Source organism: Schistocerca serialis, chromosome 4 (assembly GCF_023864345.2).
Source record: "Schistocerca serialis cubense isolate TAMUIC-IGC-003099 chromosome 4, iqSchSeri2.2, whole genome shotgun sequence".
NCBI lineage: Eukaryota > Metazoa > Arthropoda > Insecta > Orthoptera > Acrididae > Schistocerca > Schistocerca serialis.
In genome coordinates this window covers 589,068,001-589,075,856 of record NC_064641.1, presented here as the reverse complement: position 1 = coordinate 589,075,856, position 7,856 = coordinate 589,068,001, and the positions used below count along the sequence as shown (strand labels likewise).

At 47.3% G+C, this 7,856-nt stretch overlaps 1 pseudogene; it reads right to left on the bottom strand.

Annotated features, from left to right (window-relative positions):
• Positions 1-6,719: 6,719 nt before the first annotated feature.
• On the bottom strand, positions 6,720-6,837 carry LOC126476041 (5S ribosomal RNA; annotated as a pseudogene).
• Between the last annotated feature and the right edge of the window lie 1,019 nt (positions 6,838-7,856).

The following is a 7,856-nucleotide window of genomic DNA, read 5'->3' as shown; positions in this document are numbered from 1 at the left end:
CTCGTTTTGTGGAGCTATTCTCATTATTTGGAACCACTCCTTTATAAAAGCCTCCAAGCAACGTCTGAATATTTTCTCTTTCCTGATATCTTGCTTGTTAATCTTGGATCGAGGTTCTTTACAAAAAATAAAAAGATCCGATAGAGAAAGATTGCTACAATTAATAAGCATCTGGACTATTTGGTGGAAGGCTCCCTTTCGAACGCTGCAACTTCCATAATAGGTAAATATGGACAAACACAGTAAACGACGTACGTGATAGACAACTAGAGGAACAAATAAAAATGGCTCTGAGCATTATGCGACTTAACTTCTGAGGTCATCAGTCGCCTAGAAGTTAGAACTAATTAAACCTAACTAACCTAAGGACATCACACACATCCATGCCCGAGGGAGGATTCGAACCTGCGACCGTAGCGGTCGCTCGGCTCCAGACTGTAGCGCCCAGAACCGCACGGCCACTCCGGCCGGCAGGGACAAATAAGCTCGTCTTTAACGCAGTTCTTTTCGAGAACACAGAAATACTACTGGGCACAATATAACCTGTAACATGCCGTGATTAATCTTTCTGCACATCTGAAGATACAATCATCTAACTCAGTGCAAACGTTCCCAGAGCTTCTTTAGAGGTTTGACACTTTGGAAGCCACCTGAAGCTAATGTGCCCTCTGAGGGTGACGGGCTCATTAACACTTGTGAGAAGCGCCCACTGTCCATATTCCCCTCCAATATAGCTGTCCAAAGATCGCTGGATAGAGAAAGAAGGAAGAGTCGGTCAGCATCCCATCGTCTTCTGGATCTGGTTGTGGAAATTTTCTTTTTCTTTTTTTTTTTACGTGGAAATATTTATGAAATTGTCCCAGAGTTTATCCAGACTACGTCGACCTTGTTTTCGTAATGTATTATGTATTGTAATACATGCAGCTATGTGTCTTTTATATGCTAATAACAAACAAAATGCTGCTTCTCTCAGTGGGGGTTCTGCATACTTGCGCCCTTTAGTCATTGAGAGGGCAGTGCCACAACTGGAGTATAAATTTGCTCTCTGGCCAAGCAAAGAACTTGTTGATGCTCAGAACGAGAGAGACGTAATTTCCAAGCGTTTGTGTAGAACTTGCTGAGTTTAGTATACCATATTCTGTTACGCTGAAGTCGTGACAAAATAAAAAAAAAAAAAATAAAAAATAAAAAAAAACACTGTAAAAATGCGATCTCGCAATGAAGCCCACGTAAAAGAGCTAGATAAGGGGGGAGCACTGGAGAAGGTCTCGAGCTGATAGAGCAAAGCGTGAAGAATCAAACAAGACTATGGCCTTGGCTGCTGATCGAGCGATTAAGTTGAGGGAGCGTTGCCAAGATGAGACACTGTGTGTAGTGAGCGAGCTGAGATTCGCGTTTAGTGGTAGGTTGGCCAGCAATCAAACCGGAAATGAATGCAAAGTGAAGAAGCCAGGCTCAGTATTACCTAGCGGAACAACAGGGGACACCATGTGGGTAGTGACCAGCAATCGAATGCACGTGATCATTCTGTGTGTTCCGCGCGCGTTCTACAGTATACTACACATTTTAAGTAAAAGAAAAATTCCATATCTACTCTAAAAAAGAATTTGAATCCGTCCCTACTTTCTGGTTAATTAATAACTACACGTTATTAAAACTGTTACTCTCATAGTGCCTCAAATTATGCCCTTTTCTTAAATTACTGTCTTCTGGAGTGGTATTCTAATTTTTCTCCAGTATCAATATTTTTTTTGTTTGGATCAGACACCTGTTAATTACAAATGTATCTTAGAAGATGCAGCGCAGCGCCTACAGACACAAACAACGATAATCATAGAGCAGCACACTCGTCACTGAAGAAGTAGCTCTGCGATTAGACCGAGAAGATAAAGCGTTTCCAACAGTCCGCCGTGTCATCTCCGCCATACGGCGACATTTGGATCCTGTATGGAGGGACACAGGGTCACCACACCGCTGCTCCAGGCATTGTCAGCATTCCAGACGTGAGCTGCAACTCCTGATTTAAGTAGCTCCGCAACTTGCCTCACGGAGCTGAGTGCACCTTGTTCCAATCGTCTGACCACGGAAACGACTTGCAAGGCCGACGTCTCAACTTCGGAGACGATCAAAGTCGCCATAGAATCGAGTGTATGAGCTTTTAAAGAGGAAGCAATCCGTTGCACAGGTTACGAAACTACCCGTAATAGTTACAAGTAAACAGAAGAAGAGCAATCAAAAAGAAATGAGGTACTTGTATCGATCCTTGTGGCGTCCAGTAGTGAGTTTCTTGATCACCTCACGACCTCCTGCAGTCCAGTCGATCACGTCATTTCCTTGAGACAGAGAAGTTGCTGTCCATGCATCAGCACGGCTTTAGAAAGCATCGCTCCTGCGAAACGCAACTCGCTCATTTTTCACATGATATCTTGCGAACCATGGGTATAGGGTATCAGACGGATACCATATTACTTGACTTCCGGAAAGCGTTTGACTCGGTGCCCCACTGCAGACTCCTAACTCAGGTACGAGCATACGGGACTGGTTCCCAAATACGTGAGTGGCTCGAAGACTTCTTAAGTAATAGAACCCAGTACGTTGTCCTCGATGGTGAGTGTTCGTCGGACGTGAGGGAATCATCTGGAGTGCCCCACGGAAGTGTGGTAGGTGCGCTGTTGTTTTCTATCTACATAAATGATCTTTTGGATAGGGTGGATAGCAATGTGCGGCTGTTTGCTGATTATGCTGTGGTGTACGGGAAGATGTCGTCGTTGAATAACTGTAGGAGGATACAAGATGACTTGGACAGGATTTGTGGATTTGTGATTGCTATAAAGAATGGCAGCTAACTCTAAATATAGATCAATGTAAATTAATGCAGATGAACAGGAAAAAGAATCCCTTAATGTTTTAATACTCCATTAGTAGTGTAGCGCTTGACACAGACAGTCGACTAATATCTGGGCGTAACATTGCAGAGCGATATGAAATGGGACAAGCATGTAATGGCAGTTGTGGGGAAGGCGGATAGTCGTCTTCGGTTCACTGGTACAATTTTGGGAAGATGTGGTTCATCTGTAAAGGAGACCGCTTATAAAACACTTATACGACCTATTCTTGAGTACTGTTCCAGCGTTTGGGATCCCTATCTGGTCGGATTGAGAGTGTACATAAAAGCAATTCAGAGGCCGGCTGCTAGATTTGTTACTGGTAGGTTTGATCATCACGCGAGTGTTACGGGAATGCTTCAGGAACTCGGGTGGGAGTCTCTGGAGGAAAGGAGGCGTTCTTTTCGTGAATCGCTACTGAGGAAATTTAAAGAATCAGCATTTGTTGCTGACTGCAGTACAATTTTACTGCCGCCAACTTATATTTCGCGGAAAGACCACAAAGATAAGATAAGAGAGATTAGGTCTCGTACAGAGGCATATAGACAGTCATTTTTCCCTCGTTCTGTTTGGGAGTGGAACAGGGAGAGAAGATGCTAGTTGTGGTACGAGGTACCCTCCGCCACGCACCGTATGGTGGATTGTGGATTATGTATGTAGATATACATGTATAACACGTAATTAAAACTGTTATTGTCACAGTACCTCAAATTATGCCCTTTTCTTAAATTACTGTCTTCTGAAGTGGCATTCAAGTTATCTCCAGCATTAATATATATATACATTTATTTGTTTTGTTTTGGAACAGATACCTGTTAATTACAAATGTATCTTAGAAGATGCAGCGCAGCGCATACAGACACAAACAACGATAATCACAGAGCAGCACACTCGTCACTAAAGAAGTAGCTCTGCGATTAGACCGAGAAGATAAAGCGTTGCCAACAGTTCGCCGTTTCATCTCTGCCCTACGGCGACATTTGGATCCTGTGTGGAGGGGCACAGGGTCACCACACCGCTGCTCCAGGCATTGTCAGCATTCCAGACGTGAGCTGCAACTCCTGATTTAAGTAGCTCCGCAACTTGCCTCACGGAGCTGAGTGCACCTTGTTCCAATCGTCTGACCACGGAAACGTCTTGCAAGGCCGATGTCTCAACTTCGGAGACGATCAAAATCGTCATAGGATCGAGAGTGTATTAGGTTTTTAAGAGGAAGCAATCCGTTGCACAGGTTACGAAAGTACATCTACGTCTACATACATACTCCACAATCCACCATACGGTGCGTGGCGGAGGGTACCTCGTACCACAACTAGCATCTTCTCTCCCTGTTCCACTCCATAACAGAAGGAGGGAAAAATGACTGCCTATATGCCTCTGTACGAGCCCTAATGTCTCGTCTTTGGGGTCTTTCCGCGAAATATAAGTTGGCGACAGTAAAATTGTACTGCAGTCAGCCTCAAATGCTGGTTCTCTAAATTTCCTCAGTAGCGATTCACGAAAAGAACACCTCCTTTCCTCCAGAGACTCCCACCCGACTTCCTGAAGCTTTTCCGTAACACTCGCGTGATGATCAAACCTACCAGTAACAAATCTAGCAGCCCGCCCCTGAATTGCTTCTATGTACTCCCTCAATCCGACCTGATAGGGATCCCAAACGCTCGAGCAGTACTCAAGAACAGGTCTTATTAGTGTTTTATACGCGGTCTCCTTTACAGATGAACCACATCTTCCCAAAATTCATCTGCATTAATTTACATTTATCTATGTTTAGAGTTAGCTGCCATTCTTTACACCAATCACAAATTCTGTCCAAGTGATCTTGTATGCTCCTAAAGTCACTTAACGACGACACCTTCCCGTACACTACAGCATCATCAGCAAACAGCCCCACGTTGCTATCCACCCTACCCAAAAGATCATTTATGTAGATAGAAAACAACAGCGGACCTACCACACCCGTAATAGTTACAAGTACACAGTCGAAGAGCAATCCAAGAAAAATGAAGTACACGTATCGATCCTTGTGGCGTCCAGTAGTGAGTTTCTTTATTACCTCGTGACCTCCTGCAGTCCAGTCGACCACGTAGTCCGACAATGTGGCGCCGTTTCCAAAGTTAATAGGATCTCTACGTGCTTGTCTTTGTTTACAAAGTCCCGAATATCTCGCACAGCGAGGGGGCGCTGAAGACTGAGGTGAGCTAGCGAAAATGCCGGTCGGCCAGCTGCGGTGGCCGCAGGGCGCTTTGTTGCGGAGCGCGCGACGCCCAGCGTCCGGCGTCCGGTGGTGGCTGGCGTCGGTCGCCCGCGGGTTGCGACACCGGATCCGCGCTTCACCCGATACGCGCGGCCGGGGCAGCGCTGGGGCGGGCCGCGCCGCGCCGCGCCGTGCTGAGCTCTGGTTTCCCATCTACCTGCCGCCGCCCCCGGGCGCTGAGGCGTGCTCACGCACGGCTGCACACGGCGACGCGCGCGCCTCTTCCGTCTGGCGGAAGTCAAGCCGCGCGCCCTCGCACAGCTTCCCCTGCGAAGCCATCCCGTGCGGAAACGTGCATGCTCGTGACACCACCCGTAGCCTTTAGGGTTTCCGAGAAAGTAGAACATTCGATGATGGTGTCGACACACTTTGTAACTTGTAGGTCAGATCAAAATTTGTGGTAAGTCCCTATGGGACCAAACTGCTACGCTAAGGACAACACACACGCCCATGCCAGAGGGAGGATTCGAACTTCCGACGTGAGGAGCCGCACGGACCGTGGCAACGCGTACCTTAAACCACGCGGCTACCCCGCGCGGCGGATCAAATGACTTAGAGTTAATCAGTAACGTGGAATGGCTCGCTAGATGTCGTGGATTAATCAACAAAAATGATTATCAAGGCTCAAATGGTTCAAATGGCTGTGAGCACTATGGGACTTAACTTCTGAGGTCATCAGTCCCCTAGAAGTTAGAACTACTTGAACCTAACTAACCTGAGGACATCACACACATCCATTCCCGAGCCAGGATTCGAACCTGCGACCGTAGCGGTCGCGCGGTTCCAGACTGTAGCGCCTAGAACCGCTCGGCCACTCCGGCCGGCTATCAAGGCTCAGTATGCGGACATGGTTCCTACGGGAGTGAACGTTGCTCTTAACTATATTCAGTCTTATAGGACTCATTATGCCAGAGACCACTATTTTAGCATCGCAGCATATCAGTCTCGACAGTGCGTCAAATACAAACCTGCTGGCGAAAGGAAACAGCGCGGCACGCAAGTGAGGCGGCCGTTTAAGTTACTCCCGGTGCTCTACAGAGCCCGCAGTCGTACAAAAACTACGCAGCCATGTACACGACTCCTGTTAGACCAAAGATAACATACAGCGCTCCATTCTCGGATATACAGTTCCCACACATTTGTGGCGCCTGCATGTCATCCACAGCGAAGTTCTAAGACTCATGAGCAATGCTTCACGACACATATACACCGCCCGCAGGATTACACAATAAATTCCGCCTCGAGACTCCCGTGTAGGTATTCAAGAACTCGCCGCACGACTGTAAAGTAATTCGACACATTCGATGAGCCCCTTCATCCTGAATTTCTGAAACTACGATTATAGCTTTAGGTGGAAGCATAAAAAACCTTTCCTCCCGCACAGGCCATGAAGGCCCAAAGGTACCGACTGGCCGCCGTGTCATCCTCAGCCCACAGCGTCACTGGATGCGGATATGTTGGGGAATGAGGTCAGCACACCGCTCTCCCGGCCGTATGTCAGTTTCCGAGACCGGAGCCGCTACTTCTCAATCAAGTAACTCCTCAGTTTGCCTCACAAGGGCTCAGTGCACTCCGCTTGCCAACAGCGCTCGGCAGATCAGTTGGTCACCCATCCAAGTGCTAGCCCAGCCCCACAGCGCTTAACTTCGGTGATCTGACAGGAACCGGTGTTACCACTGCGGCAAAGCCGTTGGCACAGGTGGAAGCATAACCGCCATAAAACTTTTCTTCTTTGGGATTCGTAACCACCTTTCGGAATCTTAAATGAAATACACAGACAACACGAAATTGACCAGACCCTGTATAACAGCCAACCTCACTATCATTGCCAGCTGCGCTCATGCAGCCCACCAACCGACAACGGAAGGGGAGTGGAAGACATATAAAGGCAAACAATATCCACATCACTTTCTACACTGCACGTTCGATTTTATCATCAAACAGATCTGTCTAATGACCTCACTGACATGTTAGTTACGCTGACGTAAAAGCTGCCCTAGGAGACATCGCCAGTGCTCAACAACAACGGTGACATACCCACTTCTAACATATCGTTACACTTATGCATCGCCGGCCGGGGTGGCCGATGGTCGCAGGTTCGAATCCTGCCTCGGGCATGGATGTGTGTGATGTCCTTAGGTTAGTTAGGTTTAAGTAGTTCTAAGTTCTAGAGGGCTGATGACCTCAGACGTTAAGTCCCATAGAGCTCAGAGCCAACCCATGCATCAACTATAGCTACTGGCATAGCCCTACTACCCGTCCAGACAGTCGCAGAGGTTTTTTTCACCTAAGGCGCTTGCCTTCCCCCCCCCCCCCCCCCCCTCCATGCCCTCTTCTTCAACCACTTTCTGTCCACTATCTTCTAGATGCGACTGTATTATAGGGTGATTGCACTCGGATGTACAGGCATCACGGTCCAGCATCATGTGACTCCTCCATAGAAATACAAACCCCTTCGCAGATCTGACTGTTGAGGTTTTGTTGATGGTCATCATGCAAATGTAGGCGTCGAGGGCCCCCACGTCCTTAAAAAAATAGGAACAAGCCATTCGTTTCTGACCAATGAAGCTGATCGTTAAGCGTCGTAAGATCAATGAGCAAACTGAACTTTCTCATACCGGATATGTGCAAACATAAAGAGACCATTGACAATATTTCTTTTCCCTCTGTACTAACTTTTGGAATTTAGGTAGGGTGACATAATGATCTATAGC